This window comes from Hyposmocoma kahamanoa, unplaced genomic scaffold, assembly GCF_003589595.1.
Source record: "Hyposmocoma kahamanoa isolate Upper Pololo Valley unplaced genomic scaffold, ASM358959v1 62, whole genome shotgun sequence".
Classification (NCBI taxonomy): Eukaryota; Metazoa; Arthropoda; class Insecta; order Lepidoptera; family Cosmopterigidae; genus Hyposmocoma; species Hyposmocoma kahamanoa.
In genome coordinates, this window is record NW_020653850.1 from 1,403,236 (window position 1) to 1,428,444 (window position 25,209).

Here is a 25,209-nt window from a genome sequence, read left to right on the forward strand (position 1 = left end):
TATAAACCAGTCGGTTTTAATAGTCTGATACACAAGTTTGCCACTAGGTGGCGCTAATGTAATCTCCTGTTCTTTACCTGTCTGTCTGTCATGTCATCGCACTTTACCTTTTACAGTAAAATCTTTTTCTATCGGTTGAATCCTGGTTTATTTCTTACTATAACCTATCAATTAGAATCAACCAAAGCCATGTGAGGTACTGTCGACTCTTAATTAGTAGCAGTCAAAGAGTTCCTCCAGTGAAGTACTGCCAACCTATTTCTGCTGCCAAGCAGTATTGTGAACATTACAGCGTTTCGCGACGCCCCTAACCTACCGCAATTGGAACTAGTTCTGGGATCCGTAGGTAACGTTAAAGTCTATTTATTAGATTATAGACAGTTTATTTTTGTTTATCATTTCTTATTAGTTTTTTTAATAAGTAGAGCTCCTTGTGAAAGAATTTGTCCAGGGAAGTACTGCCATCTTACCTACTTCTGCCACCAAGCAGTACTGTGAGCGTTCCGGTTTGGAAGGGTAAGGGTGCTGGTGAAATTACAGGCACATGGGACTTGTTAACTTATGTCTCAGGGTGACGGGTGTAGTGGCAGTGCCCATAAGATATTTGCGATTTAAAGCTCTGTATGGCACTGCAACTGTTATGGATAGTCGTGTCGCTAACCACCAACCAAAAAACCTTTAAACCATTCTCCTGAAATGTTGTCATTTTACAGACGTGGTCTTATTAAAGTTAGTTTTATAATATAATGTATCTATCAACGATATCTATGTTTTGGTATCTGCCCTGTTAATTACTTTTCTTCTGTGGCTAACTTGACTATAATGCCCCAAATAAAACCCTCAGGCATTTTTTCTTCCCATTACAGCCGTGGTCGGTAAGGAGTTTTATTTTTAATATACATAGATCAGGTTCAAGTTCAGGCAAGGAGGTTACTTAAGTTCCAAATTAAAACATTCGCTTAAAATGTTATCTAAATAGAAATTTTATTGCAATTCAGCCATTAAATTTAAATACTTATCTATTATTAAGAATTTCTTATAATTGACTCTAATTATTTTCTGTATAAAACTTTAGCAAATTTTTTTTTACAATCAATCATGGCTGTATGCGTGTTTGTTTTTAACAACATTTTAGTTCGAGTTTTAATAAATAAGGAAGAATTGAGAAAAATCGAAATACCTGCCATTTGCCAAATAATAATTGTTGTGTTGCGAACCATATTTAAATTGTATGTATTTCGTCGCAAATATAATGAAAAACATTATATGGACGGACGGTAAAAAAATACAAAAGTCGAGCTATTAAAGCCGTCAAGCCTTTGACTTCGAGCTACTAATAGACCCTCGTTAGTAATTTCTAATTTAATGGCCTTAATACACAATGTACTATCACTTTCGCAGTTTTTTAATTAACCGACTGTAAATATAGTTATAATAAATAAATATTTTCTATAAACATTCTCAAAAATTTATAAATGTAAATTGTTCACTACGTTTTAAATTTTAAGTTTAAATATAATAAAATTTAAATTGCATACTACTGAGTAGGTAAGTAATCTTTTAAAGCAATATTGTCTTCAACATGGAATGACAGCGGCAAAGCGACTGTTTAAAGTATGCATAAATAAAACATTTCAAAAAATCTATTTTATCTGAAACTTCTACTCAAATGCTACTTATGTTCGGTAAGTAAAATGTTTAGTTTTAAAATAGCATGGGCTCTGCTGCGTGAGCATAAAAAAAATGTAAATTAAAATAAAATGTAGTTCAAGCTTGGGGAGAATTTTTATTTTAATTCAATTTTAATGTTTATTTTAGTTTTATTTCAATGTAAAAAATTTTATGTGATTTTATCATACAATTTCAATTTTCAGTTTTTTATGTGGTTTTATTTCAATTTTATTTATTGATTGTATTTTATTTTGTTATATTTTTGAATAAAATTAATATAAAGTAACATAGTACCTAAGGAATAGGTTATCTTTTAGGCAAACAAATATTCGTTTAGATCCTCACTTTTCATTAGGTGAGATTCTCAGATAAAATGTAAACTTAACTTACATAATTAATTAATCATAATGAAGTTATCAAACGATACCATGCCGGGCTGCCACGCAGAGGTCCCAGGTTCGATTCCGGGGCCGCGAGACATATTTGTATGGCCTACATTTGTTTCTCTCGTGAGTTTGAGTGTAATTTGTTCTCTATGTATGTGTCCATGGCACCCGCGATATAGGATTTCCCTAGTGCGGGGCTATAAAAAAAATTACGTGCCACTTCTGAGCACGGGTCTCCTCTCAGGCGAGGGTTTAGGCCATAGTCCGCCACTCTGGCCCAATGCGCGTTGGTGACTTCATACATTTTCTGAGCGTGTTTTCCTTCATCGAAAAGTTCATGGTAAATTCTAAATTAAATTTCCACACATAAATTCCGAGTAACTCAGAGGTGCGAGCCCGGATTCGAACCCGCGACCTCTGCTTGCGAGGCGGTATGTCAAACCATTGGGCTACCACGGCTTTTAGATATACTTAGCAATAGACAATAGGGATGTACGTGGATTATACATATGGCGCACTATAAGTTTCCGGAACTGGCCACTTACATAAACAATATTTAAAAAGTAGTTACAACATTTGAAAATGGAACTCTTTGGCTGTAGAATACAGTTTGTTTCATCTGACTCTCACTTGTTTTTACATTGTGGCGCCATTTTAGAAATTGGTTGTCTACATCACCATGGATTTAACTCGTGAAAATTTTCGTAGTATGATTTTCTACGACTTTAAGTGTAATTTAACAGTTCAGCGGAGCTTCGCTCGGCTTCAAACTACTTTTGGCGACGAAGCAACAAGACGACTATTTATAGCTGGTTTGCAGAATTCAAACGCGATCGTGTGAATTTCAGTGACGAATTTCGTGATGGTCGCCCGTCCACTGCTGTGAACAACAAAAACATCGATGCTATGCGCCGTATGATCAATACAGACAGGCATGTGACATACCATGAGGTTCGGGCATATTTAGGCATAGACATGAATCAAATACAGTCAATACTACACAAACATTTGGGTGTGAAAAAGCTGTACTCTCGGTGGATCCCACACAATTTGACTGAGGCTCAAAAAACTGATTGCATCACTTGGTGCAATGCCATGCTTACCAGGTTCAACGAAGCAGTGTCAAATTTGTCGTGGGGCATAGTAACAGGTGACGAAAAATGGATTTATAGTTACGATCCCAAAACAAAGCAGCAATCGAGCGTATAGGTCTTTCGAGATGAGCCGAAACCAACCAAAGTGGCGCGCGTGGAAAGTGCCTCTAAGCGGATGATTGCTTCTTTTTTTAATAAAACTGGACAACTGGCTACCGTTGCTTTGGAGAATCGTTGTACCGTGAATAATTATTGATACACGACTATTTGTTTGCCGGAAGTTATTGACAAACTCCGTAAAAATAACCGTAAACGCCGTATCATCTTGCACCATGATAATGCCAGTTCTCACACGGCCAAACAGACAAATGAGTTTTTGATGGTGAACAACGTTGACCTTATGAGCCATCCCACGTACAGTCCCGACCTGATACCTTGTGACTTTTATTTATTTCCAAAAATTAAGAACCAGTTACGCGGTCAACGATTCTTATCACCTGAAGAGGCTGTTGAAGAGTATGACAAATATGTTTCAGAGATTGTCACGGAGGAGTGGCATAAATGTTTTCCAAATTGGTTCATTCGTATGAAAAAGTGCATTAAGGCTAACTAAGAATATTTTGAGAAACAAATCATTTCTGACCATTTATAGTATTTTTTTCTTATTCATTCCGGAAACTGATAGTGCGCCCCATGTACAGGGCATAAATTTGAGACGGGGCAGCAAGGCCAGCGTTGTAGTTACAGGAAAACGGTTCTAGAAGACTGTCCATGAATTTTGAAGATATTTTGATTGGCATTCACAGATTTTCAAAAATTGGTACAGTCAGCAAGATAAAAGGCAATTTTTACAAAACTTTTTTTAAGCCATTCGATCCGGTCTCTGGTAAGGATCGATAGTCTCTATGGGACCAATTGAGGTAAGACTACTCGAAATGTCGAAATCGCGAAGAAATCGCAAAAAACTTAATACCATACATTTTGTAGGGACATATTAAGTAATCAGTTATTCGTTATTCTAGGTAGTTAAGGAAACTAACAAATTGACAACGTATTATGTATTTTAAAATAAAAACAATAACATAAAAAATCTATGATAGTAAGTACGAATTGATTGCAGCCTTGGCGGATGCATCGATTCTCTCTCTTCCGCAGAGAGCAAGCAGCGGCTGCTGAAATTTTACTCGGATGGATTCCATTGAAAATTACTGCAAGTGCGTCTTCCAATTCTTGAACACTGTTGTATTTTTTTTTATAAATTTAATTTTGTTACATAGCCCCAAAGAAAAAAATCAAGGGGATTAGGACCGTGCGGTGGCCATTTGATAGGACCATGTGTTCCAATTCATTTGTTTCCATTTGAGAACATTTTGATAAAAAACCGTATTAAAAGTGACAATTCTCTATTAACAAAACAAAACAAAACTGTTCCAAATTTAAAAAATAATGATATGATTATAATTTGGTTTTAGTTAATTCTTATATAGAGTATTTCTTATGTAGAGTGGAGGCCAGTTTCTAAAAAAAAAAATTTTATTTAAAATGTGTGATAAAAGGTTTTTTGCGATTTCTGACACTTTGAGTACTCTTACCTCAGTTGGTCCCATAGAGACTATTGGTCCTTACCAGAAACCGGATCGAATGACATAAAAAAAAGTTTCATAAAAATTGCCTTTTATCTTGCTGACTGTACCATGTTTCAAAATCTGTGAATGCCAATTAAAATATCTTCAAAATTAATGGATAGTCTTCCTGAATCGTTTTCTTGTAACTACAACGAATAAGGTAGCTGGCCTTGCTACTCGTCTCATATTTACACCCTGTATAGTGAGTGTTTTTTTTTTACTATGCGGCGATTTTTACGGAATAAATGGTTTTTTATTTCTATTACGATATCGAGCATTATTAAAAGTCAATACAACCTCAAATGGATTTGGTTGAGTACTTTACGGGAAATCCAGAAAACAGACTGTTGTATTCCGAAAATGACTTCTTGATAACCGGGTGCACAATTATAGTAGGTACAGCTGCTATCTAAGGCACTGAGAGACAGCCGTTTTAATTCTATAGGTAGTCACTTTTAATGGCAGCTAACTAGGAAAGACGCAACACAACATTTCCAATCATCAGTAACTTCAAACACTGTTAAACACTTCACATAGTCCATTAAAAACTGCGAGTTTCCCAAAACTCCATTTAAAAGCACCAGCTCGAAACCAACCTCACGGCTGACTGCGTAAGCTATCACTTGATAACTATAAAAAATCGACCCCTTTAACCAGTGATCTTGAACTTCCATGGCCATTTCGATTCACGGCACGAAAGCTCATTTTATGATGGCAATTTAAACGCGATCGCTCGCTGCGCGCGTTCCGCTCCACCCCTTGAAACCAACTGCGGGAATGCGAGTATTTTGAAAAAGGAACTAAAAAGCTGCGTCCGAGTCGGCAGCCATCTTGAATTTCTCCCTCCCCAAGTTTCTATCCTTATTCCTTTTAGATACAGCTCACAATGTGCTGTTTTTGTTTAGTTATAAGAGTCGTTTTGTTCGAAATTGAGTTGCGTTTTCGAGTTGCGCTAATTTAATTCAGAGGCGCCTCGTCAATTAGGCCGGTGCTTTGTGTGATTCGTAAGCATAAGGGCTTGTTTACTCAGCGTCTGCCGTATGTCAGAATGCGGGAACTACTCTTTATGACGTCAGTCACAGGAGTTTCAAGTTCCTTAGACAATGGTGAGCTGTCATCGTCAGTTACCAAGAACCTATCGATTCTCATTATTATTATATTTCCTCGTGTCAATTCATACACAAGGTTACGTTTTTTCTGATAAGAGCACTTGGGCCTATTTTGCGGCGCTAATAATCGATTAAATTTTTCCCGTCGCAATACCGTTCATTTTACTTGGGTCGAACGACAGGGACACTTATTTCAGGATTTATATGTTTACAAACGGAATTATAGCTATTTGAAAATATATACTATAGGTACGTGTTATATTTAGTTCAGTTGAAAGTCCAAAAAAATTTAAATAATTGGTAAAGTACCCTTTGAACGCAGTGGTTTTCTTGTAAAATTTCGAGGTAAGTTTGTGTTTTTTTTTTCTATCGTGAAAATTTTTAGAAATCGTGTTTTTACACCGTGTTTATCCTCAATTTTACTATATTTTTTTTACAACGTGATTGGTTCAACACTTTCACTGTTATGCAGAATCAATCAAAGCAATTCGAGGTTGTATAGGCTCTTAAATAAATAAATAAATATTAGACAACATTACATACGTTGCTTCGATCCCAATGTAAAGTCTGTTTCAACCCAATTTACGCAAAAAGTATACAAACAGATAACTGACTGTTTTAGTGATGGTCCATTGTACTGCCAACTACAAATTGATTAATTAATTGAATAAATCGATTTGTTTAATTGAATCAGTATGAATAAATATTGATTTTGCTATTTCGGTGATGATTATTTCCAAAATAGTGATTAAATACTGAGTAACTATATTTCATACATAAAATCAGAAAATTATAATTTGCATACGTTGTAATCTACTCTACATATTGGTCGTCATGAAGAAGTGGTAAACCGTGGAGTGTTTAAAAAAAGGTTTCATGGATAGAGTCAAATTTACTGTGATAGTCCGGTTAACGGATAAACAAAATAGCGGACTTAGCGTCGGCTGAAGCTACAGATTTAAGGTAAAAAAGTTGGTACAACTAAAAATTACATACAATAGTTAGCTTTGTTTTAAAAACTCATAGATCAAACTGTAACTCGAAAAATTCAACAAAATTCAACAAAACGTGTGCGAAAATTTAATTTATTAAATTGCCTAATCCCAATGTAAAAAAGTAACTAAATCACTTGTGTTATGGAAATCGGAAACCACGACGGTACCACTATCACCCATACCCGAGACAATATTGAAAACTTAGTTTCTACATTGACCCGGCCGGGGATCGAACCCGATGCCTCGGAAATGATGACACTTTAGACACCTGTATGCAAGCCAAATATTTTTACGTTATCTTTGTCAATGTGCAAATTTCACCGATATAGAATCTGAACATAGAATTTAAGTGGTAGTAATGAAATACCGATATGAATAAAAAAAAAGATAATTTAATGCTGAAGCGACACAATTGAATACTCATAGAAAATATCCAGGCTGTGTGGGCGAACCGCCGCCTACGCATCTCACACGTCAATTTAAGTAATATACATCTTATACGTTTAGGTTTTACGGTTGAATATTGAAGGTTCAAGGTTGACATAGCAGGAATTGATGTGGTATAATGTCATTCAATATGGGGAAGTTATGCAGGAAGATAGGTACGCAGGACCACACATTAACATTAGTTGTCAATTATTCAAGTAAAGTCCTTGGGTTAACTACGTAAGGTTTGAAAGTTTATGCGCATATGAGCACTGTACGGGTAGCCAAGACCTGTGGGCATTTATGAATGCATAGCAACAGATTCGACATGATTTTTCTGTCTATTCTGGGCACCGGTCATGTACGTCAATAACGCCCAAATTTGGGAAGGGGTAAATTGCTACCTAAGCAATTCTTGCTGCATTTTTGAACGAATGAATTATTGTAATGTTCTTTCTACTACATCTACGACTACACTGAACAGTAATGTAAGTACCATAGAATAAGCTAATGTATGGCAGACGGCCTTATAGCTAAGTTGCAATTTCATCCAGGCAACCTTAATAGAAATTTAAGACTTGGAATGGGGCGTACAACCAAAGAATATTGTTTTATGGAAGTGTATTTTTGTCATATCGACGGTAGAAATTTGAAATGTCCCTTACGACATTTTTAAATTCGATACATCAACAAAATGAACACCTTTGTATCAACGGTAGAAATTTTAAATGTCGTTAGGGACATTTTGTCAAAAAAGACATTTTGTCATAAGAGAAAAAACAAAAATATAAGGGACAATAACCAACACGACATTTCAAATTCCCACGGTCGACAGGTCAAAGTTACGCAAGCTTCTTAAAACCACAAAAGACTGCTTGCCTACCATATTTTAGGACCGAATTCGATTCTGCGTTGAGAGGTAGGTATATGGGTTGATGTTTATAGTATGATAAATAAAAAAAAATCATGTTATGATTACATTTTTTATAACAAAATTAAAAGAACTCAGAAAAGGGCCGAGTTATCATAACAACGGTGTCGAAAGCCGAAAAACTCTATGCAAAATTCTTCACAGCCGGAACGCAGTAGCTGGTGCTCGCATTTCTGCTTGGCTACAGAAATAGGTATGGTGGTAGTTTCCTGGACGAGCTGAAAGAGCTCTGCTGTCCACGATGCCCGCCCAGAAGATGCCTATTCAGTAAGTATCAAAGATACTTAAGTTGCATATACTCGGAGACACAAAAAACTGATTTCTTTCAAAATCTATTAATAGCAAGTATTTTAAATATTATGACAAAACTAGTATTTCTTTTAATAATAAATGTCTTCGTAATAATTACGTGGACTTGTGGTATTTCCAGGAATACAACGCGTTGACGCAAGTAAATAATTACGCTTGGAAGGTTATTTTCATAACATGATAGCTTCAATATTATTTATTATACATAGCAGATGTTCTCTATGTGTTTTGATAAAAGAAATATGTAAAGTATGAAGGGCATTATTATTACTCATAAATTACATCTTACCTAGGCGTATAGCGGTTATCATCTTGCCTTTGCCTCGTTAGAAAACTTATTCTAGCGTCATAGTTTATGAAAAACAGTAAAGAACTTAATAATATGAGGAATAAAAATGAACTGGATGTTCTTGATTGTCGTCTTTATAAACTCACAAATTCATTTAAGACAAATCAACAGAGGAGAACCGCGATAAACTGTTTTACTATCTGATCAAATGGTTGAAATATTTCCTATTAAATAACAGTCTTACAAAAAATAAACGATACACCTAAAGGATATTTTTTAAAGAATGTGCTAATTTATTATAGCGTGTACGTTACCCGATCGGTGACCTATCACAAACTCGAATTTTTTTCCCGAAATAACGTTTGTTCGAATTTCGTTACACCGAAAATCGAATCATAACGAAACCGTTGTTCTTTCAGGATATGTTGGATGTTTATCGCAAAGATACGACTAGGTTCGGTTAGGTTACGTTTAAAAGAAAAAACATTTTCCTCTCAAAATTACTTTCGAGGTTATGAAAATTCGAGCAAACGTTACTTCTGGAAAATGTCATTTTGAACTACTGATAGGTAACCTATTCGATCATATAAAATACTAAAAATTGGCTAAATTAAGTTTAAAACGAAATATTTAAGACCAGAATATAAAACTGCATATAATTTTTATATGGAGATATTTCTCTTCAAGTACTACAAAGAACGTTAAAGCTCGTTACAAACAAAATAGAATTTTTCCTTCTAATTTCTTCTTATAAAGGTAATTTTACAATTACTTCGTAAATGTAGGTACAAACAACCACACAAGTGTTCGATTGACTACCACACAGTAACAATGTTACTAGTTTTAATAAACAAATTGGAATGACAAATTTCAGCAGAGTGGTTTAAATAAGTATTATATGAACGAAATCAGTAGATACCATTTTTGTGCTTAAGTAAAATGTAAAATTGTATATAATTGTAGAGGGACTTCTATTTCGTATTTGATGAAGTCACCAAATTGAGTAAAAACTTTTATGTTTTTATAACATCAAGAGACGGGACGAGTAAGTCGTGCGCCTGATCGCCTGCTACACGCCTGTACATAACAGATACAGTGCCATAGAGAGATTTAAATTGCTAAAATCTGAGGGGCACTACCACTGCGCCCGTCACCTGGAGACATAAGCTGACAAGTCCCATGTGCCTGTAATTGCACCAGCACAAACAAGCAAAATTATGATCATAATTATTAAAACGGCTATGAAATAAGTTTCAATTATAAAGACATGGTAATACAAGTTATACATACATTTAAGATTATAGCAAAAAAACAGTCCGTACGTACACACTCTGAGTGGCATTTGCAACTGTTATGTTAGACAGGTGTGTCGCTTATCACCAGGCGCACGATTTGGTCGTCCCGTCACTAGATATCTAAACCTAAAGTTTGCAACGTTTTGAAGTACTTACTGCCAATATCAGCGCCGGCGCTAGCCCATGTAGCGCCCTCTAGTAGGCACGCAGTTTAAATGATATTGGGAAACGTTATTCTGTTTTACTTCATTTACTAGGGATGCACGATATTTTGCTTTAAATCGATTTTTTGGATCGTAATGAATATGCCTCTGAATCGATCTCATAAAATTAGTTTCAAAATGAGTAATAAATAAGACACCTTTTACGATGATTTACGGCAATTAAACATAATAATATGTACATTTTTTTCTGCTTTTCACTGACACCAATCTTTTACATCTAACTAAACTTTTCAATAATAATGTCATATGATTTAATGTCCAAAGCATTGTCCTCCTCTATATTTTCAGTTTCTGTACTTGACAAAATCATGTCTTTTGTTTTTACGACGCAATGGCATATTTTACATTATCAGTCTTAATAAAATTGGACCACACACTGGATTCAATAGGTGGAGTCATCAGTAAAAATAAATAAATAAAAAAAGAATAAAAGCTGGTAATCAATAAATGTTTCATCGAACTTTTGTTTAAATTATGAATACGATCTAGACGATCCGATCGATTCGCCTTAATTTTGAACCGATTCGCTTAAAAATCGCATTGAAATTAATCGATCACATTTGGAGGTGTCGAGCCGGCACTATTGGAAATACAAAACCTTTACTTTATCACTATGTATGACGCTCTCTCGGTAGTTTGTTATTTTCTAACCTCAACTACCCGAGGTAATAAACTCGTAATCCAAAAGCACACTTCCGCAGACCTGCACACATGACCTACCCCAAATTCCGTTTCAGTTTAAAAATAGATAATGTAACGTAAACTTTTGTAACCAGTCCAAGCAGACTTTTGAACTAACCATATTTAAATTTAGAATTCAACGGAACGTCTCAAGTCAGGGGCCTTTGAAAGCTGGTGACTACGGCCAGCTGATAATACATGCGGGTGATAATATCTATCTATCAGGGCAACGTTCGCTATCACTCATTGTTAGAAAGTTTGTTCTGGAACATTCGAAAAGTGATCTATTAGCAATGAATTTTCGTTAAATAATTTAATGTTGTATCAACCGACATCGAATAATAATTATCCAAATAACCATGACACTATTTAGTCTCAAAGAGGAGAATATCCTGTACTATTAGTACCATAGCAACGAATTTAATAGCCAGAACACTCAAACTAGAACCAATTTAATAACATAATCTTTCCAAATTGGTAATGTCGGGAATGAACCTGAGACTTCCTCATCCAGCGTCGATAGCGCAAATCTTTAAACCACCGAGATCGTCAAATCGGTTGAAAAAATGCTGTCACTAACCAAAATTCTCGCATTTCAAATTTAAAGTTAAATTCAGAAACTATAATATTTCCCAAGAGTCGACTAACTTTTTCGTTTAGTGACATTATCTATTTTAATGTACGAAATATTGAAACTTCATTATCAGCTTATCGCAGTCCACTGCTGGACATAAGCCTCTCCCAATGTGCGACAAAATTTATTTCTCTCGTGTGTTCGGGCGTAATTTGTGATTGTCGTGCAAGTCGTGCACCTGGTGGTAAGCGTCACTCACGCCAGTTGCAGGGCTGCTCAGAACTTTTAATCACAAAGACTTGTGGGGCACTATACTGCTCTCCATGTCATTGTTGTCTATTTATAATGAGCAATCTCTAGAACTTGCTCTTGCACTTTGTAAATAGACACTTGTACACATTTACATTTACAATATTTATTTCAACACACGAGTCAGATTTTTCATCTAAGAGTATATATATCATTGGTAATAATATATTAAATTATTGTTATTTAATAGCTTTTCCACCAAAGGATAAGGCATATATATCTTTTCTACTCCTGTGCTTTAATCTGTCAATTAGAATTCCATAAACCATGTCACAAAGGCGCTTCTTTTTGAGACCCCCCATACTAGCGTCTTTCGAGAAATTTTTATATTCTTAAGTCAGCATTTCGGCAGCATACGACCTTTAGAATAATAATATATGTGTAATTCTGTTGGTTTGCTAATAAAAAAAATGGCATTCTTTAGGCCCTTATCGACAGTTGGGGCTCTCCTATGATGTGGCGTTAAGTGCCGCTGCTAAGGATTTCAAGCCGATAACTGCCTCTCGCCATTCTATTGGAGCTCACCTCTTAAATTTGTGCCCCAGCCCGGTATAATAAAGCCACATGTGGTCATAGTGCTTTTATCACATTAAAGCCAGAAAAATACTAAGCTAAATAAAACTAAAAAAAACTTTGCTTGTCAGATAGTTCTCTAAAAATCCGCTAGATGGTACTGTCCATTTTTACTTAATTTCTGCATCACTGTGTTAGATTTTCCCCTCGAATGGTGAGTACTTGAACCGAATTAGATTTATGTGTGAGAAACTTCGGAACAGTCGATAAGTTTTTAGGAATTGAGTCCTTGTTTACTTTTTACACTTGGTTAGAATTAACTTTGTACCTTGTATAGTTTAATGGTACACTTTATTTGGAAATAAAACCTGTAAATGGACTGGAAGATAAGTAGCAGTAGTGCTCCTTGTGAAAGAGTTCGTCCAGGGAAGTACTGTCACCTTATCTATTTCTGCCGCCTAGCAGTAATGTCAGCATTACTGTGTTCCGGTTTTGACGGGTAAGGGTGCTGGTGAAATTACAGGCACATGGGACTTGTCAACTTATGTCTCAGGGTGACGGCGCAGTGGTAGTGCCCCTCAGATCTTTGCAATTTAAAGCTCTTGAGTGGCACTGTAACTGTTATGGACAGGCGTGTAGCTCCATGTTATAAAAAAATAAAAATTGTTACTCAATTTGGTTACCTCATCAAATAGGAAATAGAACCCCCTCTACAATTATGTATAATGTGAAATTTTACTTTGCACAAAAATTTTATCTACTGATTTCGTTCATATAATACTTATTTAAACCGCTCTACTGAAAAAATGTCATTTTGCAGATGTGGCATTAAAATACACTCCAAACTGTTAATTAAAACTAGTTACATTGTAACGGTGTGGTAGTCAATCGAACACTTATGTGGTTGTTTGTACCTACATTTACGAATTAATTGTAAATTTACGTTTATAAGAAGAAAAATTAACGTTGTTGCTAGTTTCATAAATCATTTGAAAGAAAGAAAAATGAAAATTCATTGTATTTGTTTACCACAAATACATTTATCATTTGATGTATTATGTGCAATTCACGGGAAGTTTATTATATACAAGCAATGAATTCATAAAACCTTATTTATGACACAAAGAATTGTGAGCAAACTTGTTACAATATTTAGATATTCTACAGAATAAATAGAAGTTGTTATATCTTATCACTTTCGTATCTCATTTCCTTTATGCATCGCAATCTGACGGCGTAATTAAAAGATTCTCTTTCGGAATGAACCAGTTGCGAACTGGGTGAACCCAGTTTTCGCGCTGTCACGGGCCGCATGGCCGACCTCGGGGGAAAGCAGAAGGTCACTTCAGAGTTACAGGCGTTACGCTTGACAAAAACGCCACTGCGCTGGCCTTGGAAGGAGTCAACGATCGGAAACCCTCGCATCCGTCGCTGCAGCCTCCCGTCTCTCTCCAACAAACGCAAATTCCCATGTCTCTCTCGCTCTCACGCCCGCCACGTTGAGGTGCATCGGCCAATGGGAGGGCGACGCAGGCGCAGCGGCGCGCGTCGTTTGCTCAACTGGATCGCTAGGGTTGTCAGCTTTTTCTAAAGCTCCCATGTGAGCTTTTATACATTTTTTTGTTGTAATATTCAATTGAGTGCCGATGTTAACTTGCATTAATGACCTGTCTGCGGTATTTATACATGTTTCGCGCAAAGAAATCTAATAGTCGGTGGTTGGGGATATGTGATGTAATGTACGATGCGCGAGCGCAGCCCTGTCCGTCTATTATTATCGGCGGAGCCGCGTGTGTCGAATACATAATGATTTATTTTATTCACTCGGAGGGACACAGTATCGCCCTCTCTCGTTGCTATTCCTCTCTCGTTCCGACCTTTTGTTTTTCTTCCTCCATTTTTTTTAATACTTTCCGAACTCTTTGTGTTCACTATTTTCTTTTTGACAAGTGCACAGGAATTCTTTAGAACAAATATTGTTGGTATGCTTTTGGTTTTTGTCGGACACGGTTTGTGTTTGAATGTAAGACCGCTTGTTATACTTGTAAGGGCTCGTGATGAGGGCTGCGGGGTTTGTCCGCCACTTGTTTTCGGAGTCGATCAAGCAAATATAGGAACAGGTGTTTCCGACGAAACATCTGTACCAACACAACTGAAGATAGCAGTAACAAGTCTAATCGTCCTTATACTACACCCAAAACATTGATAATAAATAATCTTTCGGATCTAAATTGCATATATTTATTCCAAAGTAACTAATGTTTCGGGCTCTTTACAGGTCCCATGGCTATGGCTCATACATTCCTTATACATTCACTTTAACCGTGGAACCTGTTAAAAATAGTTTCAATTTCCAACGTGTTGCTATAGCGAAAACTTAATAATAAAACTTTGATGCAAGTTCTTGGAGACAATTATCCATATTTCTATAATTTCGACAGTACTTAAAAGGTTCTTATCTAATGTTATTAGGTATTTCTTGACAATAAAGCTGAAAATGAATAGAAATAATTTAGACGTGTTCAAATTTAAAGGAATTGGATTCCACTTCTGAGTGTACACGGGTGTAGGTATACAGTTTTTACTCGAATTTGATCTGGAAAGAGATGATCTATAGTGTAATGTAGGAACTGAAAACCAACGTTACGACCTCTTTTACATCCCGACCCAAAAAAATAGTTACATTTCCAATTGCAAAAACATAAGAACTCGATACCAGAAATGTGGTAAAACAAAGTATGGGATTATTATGCACAGTGGGATATCGAGACCTTTAAATATTGTTCATAGGCTGCACTTAAAACTTGAATATTAAAGTCCTACTGTCATAACCCCCGTGTCTTACGTAACTGCGGTATGTACCTTCATTGTCGTAACATTCTAAATAAGACGTACGACCCGGGTATACTAAAGATCAGTGAGATGACAATAAGCTGTGTGGATGACGTATTCCTTAATAGAACACCGCACACTCTGTTATGCTCATTCGTTATATAATCCATTAAGTAGAACGATTCTGTCGACATTCAATAAAGTTTTCAGGCCGCTTCTTTTGCTTTCAAGGCCATCTAGACCTTACCTTTATAATAATATAAATTGCAAAAGGAAAGTGGCATAGTGGTTCCAACAGTTAGGTTATGATGAGACTGAAAAGTTACTGACTGCTCCAGTTTAGTTACATGTAGATTTTTTTTTCCTTTAAAATTATCGCAAGTTACCGCATCTAGTTAGCGTATTTCGCCTAAATCAGAAAACGGTTAATAAAGTTTCTATATATCTATCTATTATCTATATCTAAATAAGTTTTCTAAAATTCTACTCAAGTGACTTTGATGATTTTTTCCCTTGACTGTACAATTTGTTTTAAGTTCTGTGTTTGTTGTTGTCTTATACTATTATGTATTGTAGTTATACAGAGAATGTTTAACTGTGCTGCGATGTATACGGAATAAATAATTTTCGGCATGCTCGGCATTTCCCTCGTCGACCCAACGTGGAGATACGACAGCGAACAAAAGTCGTAGACGTCGGTATGCGGATCGCAAGCCTAAAATGGGGATGGGCCAGGTCACGTTGCTAGGCGAGACGACGACTGATGGACCAAGGTGGTCACTTAGTGGTACCCGGTAGGAGCAAGATGTCCTCGTGGCAGACCACCTGCAAGATAATCGGATCATATCGTCGGGGTGGCCTGAGGATTGTGGGTGTGACTAGTACAGGATTGAGCTGCGTGGATCGGATCGTAGGGTAGTCTCCAAATCAGATAGGTTTCTAAGCGAGAAGAGGAACCTGATTCCTACTATATCTTTCTATTTGTGAGTTAAATCAAATATTGTTCCGATGTGAAATGTCAAAGTTTCCGATCGGCCAGTTGTGAATCGCAACTCGGAAGAGACGCAGTTTCCGATCGGGAGAGGCAATTAAAATCTGAGATGATGATGTAGTCGATGGAATGATTTTCTATTTCTATTACGACATTCAGCTTTTAAAAGAGAAAATTCGTCGAATGTCCATGTGATAGACACGAGCTATTTCTCCATTTAAAGGGGTAACCAATTACAATACTTATCGTAAAGCCATTCACAATATTGTAAGTAATGTATAAATGCTTCTATCCATCCTAGGTGGTTTCTTACATGAAGAATGGTAACAATTAGTGACTTCATTTCACCACTCCGAAAGACAGTAGATGCATTGAAAAGGTAACTTTTCTTAAGAGATTCATTTTAGCGTAACGGCGAGTGGTTTACATTAACAACCCATTACTGGGATCTTTTTTTGTTCACTGTTTACTAATGTCAAATGTACTTATCGATAAGTTTGTTTAATATTATGTAATGATAATGTAAACGAGGGAAACCTGTGTGCTTTACTCTTAGCCTATATAGGTAGTATGTAAAATACTTCGTTTAACGCCCTCGGTTTTCTTAATAAATAAAATAAATAATCACATCGACAAAATTTGTAAATGTTGAACTTTTAAGTAGGCACAAATAACAGAATTAAGCTTTAATTGTCCGATATTGCGTTTGAAAAGTAAAAAGGGGTTTCGTTCAAAAACGTTACGAGGTTTCAAATTTAACTGACGGTACAGTTACTAAAGTACAGCGACTTATAGTAATGCTCGTATCAACATGAAAAATAAAACAATTTTATTACTATTAACACGGTGACATTCTACAAGCTCATAGCTCGTTCTTCTTTTAGTTTTTTTATAACACGTGCGAGCTTAATAGCTGGCAGTCTGAATGTCAAGTGGCTTGATGGAATGGTTTTAAATTTGTCTCACATCTTCGATATAATCATACAGTCTATTGCTTTACACAGACCACGGGAAGTTTGCTAATAAATCAATTCAGTTGAGTGTCGATAGAGTTCCAAAAGCTACAAATCTTTTAAAGTAAGTTATTACATATTTTTTTTTCAATTTTACGTGTAAATTATTATTAGGGTATACTGAAAATCAGCGTCACAGCCTTTTTCCGGTGGTCACATTAGCTGAGTGGATCCCTTTACATACGCCACAGCCGCACACATGACATCTACTTAGTACAATAAATAATCTCAGTACAGAGTACTAAAAAAACCGACCTCAAAAGTACGTGGAATTACATCTATTTGCTAAGTTTCATTGAAATATCCCCTAGTTCACCACTATACAGGACTTGATACTGGAGATAATAAAAATAGGTTCTCATTACGACACTACTCAAAGTATATCGAGAGAAAAACGCCTTGATTTGGAGAAATAGCAAAATCAACTAAATAATTGCTAAAAGTAATTGCTCCTAAATTAAAGTCAGGCGCTATTTATAAAAATGAATCTTCATGCGTGAATAGCCACCCTATGAGGTGGTTGATTTTCTTCAAAATAAAATGGGACCACTATGGAATTACCCCCTTTCCAACAAAAAAAGAATCACGAAAATCGGTTCACAAATACCGGAGTTATCGCGTAACATACATACAAAAAAAAAACAAAAAAAAGAACATACACTCGAATTGAGAACCTCCTCCTTTTTTCAAGTCGGTTAAAAATAGTGACTATCTTTGTGGTCATTTCATTACCTATTACTAAGATTTTATTTTTAACTCATTTTGTTTAATTTTTTTTGCTATTCTATTTTAATTTTGCTTTATGTTTTTTTAATTTCTTACTGGTTTCTACTCCAATCTATTCTATTCTAAAAGAATTAACCAGTGAAATAAAGTATACTAGTATCTTGTGTGTTTATAAGTGCTGCATTTAATTGTTGCCAAAGCGCCATTTTGTCATGGCAAGTGTTTCTTGTTTTGCTTTGGCTTTACTAAAGACAATTTTCACGCTGGCCACTGCTGCATTTGCAACTTTTTTTGGTATTCTGCTCTTCAATGGCGAGACGATTATTGTATACATAATTCATTTAAAGACTAGATTGAATAAACGAGATACAAATTAAGATATGCATAATAAATTACTTGCTAGTTTTAGTAAGGAAACATCGATTGTTTGTGATTGAATGAATGAATGCCATTCCACTGTCATTCTTTTGAGATGAAACTGCCATTGAAACTATATTTTAACAGAATAACAAATATTATCGTAATCGCGATTGCGAATTGGCCCCTTGTGAAAGAGTTCGTCCAGGGAAGTACTGCCAAAGAAAAAAAAAATTGTTTTATACCAAGTGACTTCAGGATTGAAAGGGGCATTGAAAGAAGAATTGCAATCATTCAATTTCAATTTCAAATCATCCTTGTTTCATAGGTAAGCAAATTACACTTGACATCGTCACACTAATTAAACTCTATCGCTCATTCGTAAGGCAGATTCCTCTGAGAAGAATGAGCAAGAAACTCTAGGGGTTGCTCTTTGTAAATATACATTTGTACACATTTATCATTTACAATATTTATTTCAAACATCTTAGATTAAGACTACCTGCAAGAACTAAACGGGTCACTATCATGGATTCTTGTCATCCAAGTATGCATTAGCTGTAGGTATAATATATAACCTTTAGTATAAAGTTTTTGTTTTACTATAGTTTTTAGGTTTATTTCATTTTATTTCTATTGTTTTGTTTTATTTTGATTTTGTTTGATGTCCTTTTGAACATAAATTTTAGTCTCAATTATACATCAAGAGGGATCGAGCCTGGTGATCTGTAACACGGGTTTTCAACCCAGTACAGACTCCAGCTCTCACTAAAGAACTTGTACTTTGATTTTGTTACAAAATTTGTTATACTTCTTCTTTTTTGAGAGAAATAAAGCATATTGTATTGTATTGTATAGTTTTAAACCTCGTAAATGGCAAATTTTGAATGTGAACCGGAACCTTACTACAGAAGCTTCTTCTTCTTTTAAATGTTATGGCTCCATCGAAATAATCAATGATTTTGCCAATGTCAAGTAAAAATAACTATGTACGGAAGCTATTACAGAAGCTTCTACAGTGCCCTTTATATGAAATTGTGACTTAGTGACGACGTCTGTCAAAAATAGGTAGTTTATTTTTATTCCTCTATGTTAATGTTATGTCTGTCACTATGAATACAAAAAATTGTATGTACATAGAGTTTAAATTTACAGTTTAAATAGTGGCTGTGTAGTTTTGAACTGGAACTTATTTATACGTCACATATTTTAATTAATTAACGTATAAAGAAACGTCGACCTAGCGATACAATCGCACTATAAAAAAGAATTTAGTTCCTTATAATAAGAAACTTTAACTGGCATCAGCTGAATTCCAGGCGTGGGAAACAGACTGTCAGGCAGACAATAGTGGGAGAGGGGATCTCGCTATGCCAATCTAGCACCAATTATAGCCAGGCTACTCACTTTGTCTAGACTACAACCAACTTGAATTAGCCCATGCGTATAAAATTAACCTTAGATGTGCTTTGGCTGAGCACATCACCGTTCACTTGTTGGTGTAGTTATTAGCTACTGAAATGGTTGAAAAGCACAAAAATGTAATTGTGTTGTTTATTTCCAATTAAGTATATAATGTGCAATGATTGATAAGATCTGTAATCAAAAAAGAATGGTTATTTTTAAAAAAATGATGAAAATGCCCGTAGTAGTTCCACGGGCAATAATAATCTCCCGTGTAACTACCGACAGGCATAGTAGTATCATGAGTAGGTAATGCACCTTGCGTACAGTTGCCGTAACTGACGTAAGGGCAGTAAGGGCGCATTTATTAGACACGAATTGCATTGTGCTCACCCCGCGCGGAGTCCGCGTTGTCACCGCGTGCGTTTGCCATGGCAAAATGAGCTCCATTTATTTAGCTTTTACGATTTAACTTAAATCGACCGCTCCTACGCAAGTATTGCGAAATTGCCAAGTTCACAGGGAAGCGTTTTCAAGTTTTGTATGCACTGAAATGAATATAACACGTGACTTTAGCATTTGTTAGTTTTATTCAGAAAAGCTTGTTACTCACATGGAGTATTATAAAATCCTAGATATGGGTTAGATGAACAACCACAATTTATTTTATAATTTTATACTGTCACCCGACCCGCCCAGTCGGACTTTAGTTTACCCGCTTGTGGACGCACATGACGAAATGAGCGTCTCGGGTACGCGGGCGAGCATGGGTTGAATTTGGTCTATAGGCGAGACTAGTAAATATAATTCAGATTCGACATTAATGTACATGAAGGAACGGTCCACCGTATCGTGCGTTTGGCATTTCCGCATTTTCAAGCTATGCTCACTTACAATTTGTTGTGATTGTAATACCTTTGAAACCCGTGGTAATCTAATGGTTTGACCTACGTGCCCGTGGGTTCAAATCCGGGCTTCCACGTCTGAGCTTTTCGGAATTGATGTGCAAAATTCGGTGAAGGAAAAATTGGCCTAAATAGTGATGTAATAACACCAATTTCTAATTAATTTGTAATTTTTAAGTTCAATGAATGTCACTATATTTGACCATCATGATATTCAATTATTTTTGTGAAATTACTCCAGTAATCTGTTATAATTGTTAATAAAGGGTTTTTCAACAAGTTTTGTTTAGTAAATCAAAATAAAACAATAAATTTAGATGACAATGATTCAAAAAAAAGTAAGGTTTGGCAATTATGAATGAAAAATGATATCTGATAAATATCCACCACGACCACAGTTACAGATGTCGATTCTTTCATCAAAGTTTTTAATCACTTTTTGACAAAATGGTGGGTCCATTTTGTTAATCACTTCACGAATTTTGAGTTTTAAGGCTGCAATCGATTCGATTGGCTCCGTAAAGAATCTGTCTTTAACATAACCACATAAAAACATAATCCAGCGGTGTTAAATCACATGATCGAGCTGGCCACATAACGGCTGAATTTCGTGAATATATGCGATCGGGAAATTTGATTTCCAATAAATTCATTATTTCGGTGGCTGTGTGACTAGTGGCACCGTCTCCGAAAAATCCTTTACAAAGATCCAACAGTCAGAAAAAAATCCTTCGCTTCGGTTTACAAAGACTCATCAATGATATATATGTCACTTATAAACATCAACTCTCGTTTGCACTGAAATATAGAAGTGCCAACAACTGGCCTGTATGTACGTCTTCGTATATTCCAAAAATATTCTGTATTTATTGTAATAAAGATAATATCTCTAACAATGGGGTGCTGATAACATCTAATTACAAAACAAACGGAATTAATTTTCATCGGTAAATAAATATGTAATTTTGCAATTTTCGTCCATTATACTAGCAAAGCTCAAGTTAATTGGTCGATTTGAAGTGAAACAATTGACGACACCCGTCAATTGTTTCGAACTCGGGCTAGCCAATCGGAGCGCAGTTGTCACAGTAATGATACGGCAGAATAGTTATCAAACAAATTAAATGACATTTCGTCTCTATTTCTGGTTGATGAACGATATTTTTCTAAATGTTCGATTTTTGTATTAATAATTATAACAAACTAGTGGAGTAATTTTATATAAAATAATTGAATGTCATTGTGATGAACCATCCTGACATTCAATATATACTATTATTTTTACTCGACTACCTGAGTAGTTGAGGTCCCTATAATTTTCCTGTCAGACCTAGCAACCATTCAAAATCCGTGTCCTTAGTCTCGGGTTCGATTCCTTGTCCAATTAGCGTTGTAGTGTTAAATAATATTGGGTTTCGACAGGAGGCCGGTTTGTCTGCGGTCAGGTCAAAATTATTGGCCAGCGGATCAAATTGAGACATTATTTAAATCACTACCGCTTAAAGTTTAAGTTGTCGTCGTCGCCGTTAACCGTTTATATGTCTTTTTTATTCTACCAAGTGACGGGACGAACAAGTTGTGCGCCTGTTGGTAAACGACACGCCTGTTCGTCACCCTGAGATATAATTTGACAAGTCCCGAATGCCTTTAATTTCACCAGCACCCTTACCCTTCAAAACCGGAACACAGTAATGCTTACATAACTGCTTGGCAGCAGAAACAGTAAAGGTGGCAGTACTTCCTTCGACGAACTTTTTCACAAGTAGCTCTACTGCTACTAAAAAGTTAAATACGATGTTTGCATTGATGTGTAGAGACTCAAACTTGACGTTCAACAAATAGTATAATAGAAAATGAAACTATTTTTCCGGATTTAAATCGCGTATATTTGTTTTTTCAAACAAATCGACGTTTCGGGCCCTTTACAGGCCCCATGGTCACGGTTGACTGAGGTGGTACAGTCTTCAACCAGTTATGTCTAATATTGATGCTAACCACCTTATTTTTTCACTATAGTTACAATGGTTATTAATTAAATACCTTATTTTTAATTTTACAGTGTAAACATTCCAATTTACGCCACATTAAGTTTTACAAATTATTTTATTGTATGAATTTTTATTAAGTTCAATTTATTATTATGTTTGAAAAAACAAATATACGCGATAAATAGTATAATGTTGATTAATTTCACATATTTTGAGTTACAACACTACAGTTAATAGCAGTGCGATAATACTGTTTGCAATGTGGGCGTTGGATGAGGAGGTCCCGGGTTCGATTCCCGGAAGGACCAATTTGGGAAAAGAACTTTCCTAAATTGGCTCTGAACTTATTATTCTGGGAAGTGCCCCAATGCCAATTCCGTTTCTCTGGTACTCATAGTACAGGAAACTTTCTAGCATGAGGCCAGGTAACTGGTGTAGTTGTCTGACACATATTATTATACCTGAAAGATAAAAATTCATGGTTGTGAACCGCTTAGCTGTTTCTGGTTATTTCTGTCTATGATATTTAAAATAAACATTACAAATGATAACTGTGGACAAAATGTTTATTTGCAAAGAGTAACTAACCCCTAGAGTTTCTCATTCTTCTTTTTTTATAATACCAAATGACGGGACGAACAATTCATGCGCCTGGTAAGCCACATGACTATTCATAACGCTTGCAGTGCCACTCAGAGCTTTAAATCGCAACGATCTTAGTGACACTGCTCCTGCGCCCGTCACCCTGAGACATAAGTAGACAAGTCCCGTGTGCCTGTAATTTAATCAGCACCCTTACCCTTCCAAACGCGGTAATGCTGACATTACTGCTTGGCGGCAGTAATAGGTAAGGTGGCAGTACTTCCCTGGACGAACTCTTACACATGGAGCTACTGCTACTGCATTGGGCATGGTCTAAATTCGCAAAAAGCAGTGGGATGTTACTGCTACTTGTTTATAATACCTGCAACATAGAGTGGTGTCTAAATTGCCAGAAACCAAAAAAACTCAAGATCCTGCATCAACACGTCACGTCCCATTGGTAGAGCCAAGGGGAGTGAACCCTTTTGACTGTTGTAATAGCTTAACTTCCAGTCCCTAAATTTGGAGTCAATTTTAGATCCATACTAATTAAGTATTACTTAAATATTGTGAAGTTAAAGAACAACTTAGATAACGAAATGAAATTTATTACTTTACCGGTTTCTCTATCTATATTACGTAACTTAATAGCTTTTGATAATTTCTTTCTGGAGTGTAATTAGTGCGTGCCTCAATGAACGACAAAAAAAAACAATTATAAAATTTTGAATTTCTATCCGAGGGCGGATGTAGATATTACACGTCGGTATCTCAATGTTTTTTTAGGGTTGCCTAAAAGAATAAGCCCTAAATTACAGACGTGTGTGTATTTCCTCATCTTAAGCAAATAACACTTCGACCATATTGACTGCAAATAGTAAATTGTGTATTAAGGTCGTTAAATTGGAAATTACTAACGAGGGTCTATTAGAAGCCAGAAGCCGAAGCCTGAGGACTTCAATAATTCGAGTTTTGTATTTTTTTACCGTCCGTGATCCATACAATGTTTTTCATTACATTTGCGAGGAAATAAATACAATATAAATATGGTTCACAACACAACAATTATGGATTTTGCAAATGACGGGTTTTATGTTTTTTTTTTAATTCTTCCATAGATAATACAACTCCAACTAAAATGTTGTAAAAATTATGTTAAATGTGTATGTGTAATGTTAAAAAAAATTATTATAAGAAATTCTTAAAAATAAGTATTTAAGTATTATGTGGCTGATTGCAATTAAATTTCTGTTATAATTTTGAACTTAAGTAACCTCTTTACTGGAAGTTGAACCTGACCTATTTATGGAAGTACATCATGCTACAAATTTTAAAAAAACCGACAATGGCTGTAATGGAAAGCAAAAGCCAGAGGGTTTTATCTGGGTCATTATAGTCAAGTTAGCCACCATGCAATCAAACTATTTACGAACAAGTGTGTTGAAAATGGTTTTAAAAGATCCCGTGATGCTGACGCCTTTCAAAAGGCGTCATTATACCCATGCTTAATGTTTGGGAGGCAAACCTACTCCCTGCTTAGTAGTCAAATAGTCAAAGAACTAATGGGCAATGCACCCGAACCACCTTACTAGATCATGTCTCGTGGGAACGTGTTATAGCAAAAATGCCACACACCGTTATATTACTGTTCTTTTTTCCATGTACGTCGGTTATTAAATCAGATCAAAGTTATTAACGTGTTGCTCTGAAAATTTTACGTTTTTCTTTTTTTATTCAAAGCTGGACTTTTTTGTTGTTTGAGGAATAAAGATATTACTTTTATGTTTTTTTTCCTCAGTTTTTTGGCTGGTTTTGCTATTATCCCGTTCTTAGGTTTTTGCGATTGTTACACACCGTAAATGAGACTATTTTTGAGCCAGCCGTGACCATGTTGGAAAAAACAAATTACCCGTGGTGTAGATTCGAAAAAATAGTTTGATTTCCTATGTAACAATCGCGGAAACGTAAGAACTTTTTTAT